General features: G+C 41.3%; 1 long non-coding RNA gene across 1 annotated transcript; it reads left to right on the top strand.

The window, feature by feature from the left end:
- Positions 1 to 1,270: 1,270 nt before the first annotated feature.
- On the top strand, positions 1,271 to 1,769 carry LOC116083697. The gene is made up of 2 exons (XR_004115872.1): positions 1,271 to 1,353; positions 1,607 to 1,769. It is a non-coding gene; the product is annotated as an uncharacterized LOC116083697 (long non-coding RNA).
- The last annotated feature ends 572 nt before the right edge of the window (positions 1,770 to 2,341 follow it).

The following is a 2,341-nucleotide window of genomic DNA, read 5'->3' as shown; positions in this document are numbered from 1 at the left end:
CATCTCTTTTCCTGCTGCCTGTTGATCCACACCTAGAACTCTCAGCAACTTCTCTCATCACCATGTCTGGAGTGTTGTCATACTTAATGCCATGATGATAAGGGACTAAACTTCTGAAACTATAAGCTAGACCCATTGAAATGATTCTCTTTATGAGAGTTGAAGTGGAAATTTCTGGTTGTGTCATGTGATAGAGATTCATATGATGTTTTGCCGAAGCAGACTCACGTGATGGTTTGCTGAGGCAAGACTTGTGAGAGGACACATGATGTTTGGAGAGAGTACAGGTAGGACTCAATGGGCAGTGACGGGGAGACTCTTCGTTAGTCTCACATCTTCAGTGATCTTTATTTCGTTGAGAGAGGCATGGCGGAAAACTCCTGGCCTTGTGGCTGGTCCTGGCCAATCTCGCTGACTCATTCAATTCAACAGAGGCCTGAATTGTTACTGACTCGTTTGGTGACACTTTTGAACTTGACAAACAGATATTGGAATCATTACTTCTAAACAGGTCCACATCCCCTTGTTCTACTTACCATCTTTTCTCCCCTACCTTTGGATGGTGGGCTAGAAGGGAGGTTGAAGCATTTGAAAAGGTTTTGAAAAATCTAAGTCTACGAGAGTTGCTGTGGTCATGGTGTCTCTTTACAGCAATAGAACATTGACTAAGACAAATTGTGAGCTATTGCTGTATCATTTAAAGAAAAGCCTGATGCTAGATGGAATAAAGGGCATAGTGACCTCAGGGGAAGGCCCCGCCCAGTTAAGTTTCTAACTTGTGAAAAGGAGTTAAAGAAAAGCTTAAGCAGTTAAGGAAACCATCAGCAACAGAAAGCTGATGCTGATGTAATCGAACAAGGAGGCCATGTTCCAGCTTCAGCAAGCAGAAGAACTTGGTAGCTTTGGCCACAGGTTTCTGGTTTTAGAATGAAGAATACAAAAAAGGGGGGGGTTGTGGAATCTCATTCTACAGTTAAGTAAGCTGCTGAGGCCAGATGTGTGTCAGGGATGTCGTGCATGGAGGGCCCAGAGAACCACTGCATGAGGTTGTGAAGGTGAAGCTTAACTGCCTTCGAGACCCCGAGATGTTGGAGATGCCAGAGTCATGAATACCTGCTGAGGAAAGCTACAGATCATGTTTGGCACCAGCACAAGAGAAAGAAGTATATGGCAGTCAACAAAGCTGAACCGAGTTGAAGATCTGAAGAGCACTTTGGCATCAGACATGGAGATGGAGAGTTTGGAGTTTGCCCTGCTGGGTTTCAGTCTTGTTTTGGTCTAGTATTTCTTCAATAGGCTCCCTCTTCTCCCTGTGGAATGGTCATATATGTCCTGTGTCATAGTATATCAGAAGTATGTGATCTGCTTTTTGATTTTGATTTTTATCAGGGTTTACCATTAAGAGATTGCATGAGTCTCAGAAGGGACTTTGAACTTTGGACTTTTAAACAACAGTCTTAAGACTGAAAATGTATGGAGACTTTTGAAGTTGGACTGAATGCACTTTTGCATTATGATATGGCTACAAGCCCATGGGGCCAGGGGGTGAAATGTAGTAGTCGGAATAAGAATGACCCCCACAGGCTCATGTGTTTTGAATGTTTAGTCATTAGGGAGGAGTGCCCACTTCAAATTTGGATGTACAACTCTCAGATGCTTCTCCAACACCATCTCTGCCTACATGCCTCTTATGTTTCCTGCCATAATGATAATGCACTACACTTCCTAAACTGTAAGCAAGCTCCAATTAAATGTTTTCCTTTATAAGAGTTGCCACAGCCATGGCGTCTCTTTATAGTAATAGAACACTGACTAAGATAATGCTTAAGGCTAAATATATGTGACCTTCAATTTTTATCTTATTATATGTGAGCCTGAAAAAAAATGTACTTCACAAACCATCTTGGAAATTTGTTTCCAAAAGGAAATAATTTAAGTTAAAAAATAAATCAGTCAATATTTAAGTTTGTTTTTTGATCTTTGCTTATCTTTGGAACTGGTTGACAGTTATATCTATCAAGAATAGCTTCAAAAGCTACAAAATCCTGTACAGAACTATGCATTCCTTTCTTAACACCCTCACTTAAATCTATACATATATAATCTCTTTCCTAATAAACCCCAGTTCTTACTCCTGTGATAAAATTCTCTTGACAAAAGCAACTTAAAGGAGCAAGTGTTTAGCTTGACTCCAGTTTGAGGGGATACCATCTCTCATGGCAGGGAAGATGTAGCTATATGCAGGTATGGTAGAATAGCAGGACCAGTAAGCAGAAAGTAGACATAACATGGGACCAAGCTATGAACCCTAACAGCCTGCCCTGCCCCTGGTGACGTGACA

Source organism: Mastomys coucha, unplaced genomic scaffold (genome assembly GCF_008632895.1).
Source record: "Mastomys coucha isolate ucsf_1 unplaced genomic scaffold, UCSF_Mcou_1 pScaffold8, whole genome shotgun sequence".
NCBI classification, from domain to species: domain Eukaryota; kingdom Metazoa; phylum Chordata; class Mammalia; order Rodentia; family Muridae; genus Mastomys; species Mastomys coucha.
Note: the sequence above shows the minus strand (reverse complement) of the source record. Positions and strands in the feature narration are given on the sequence as shown.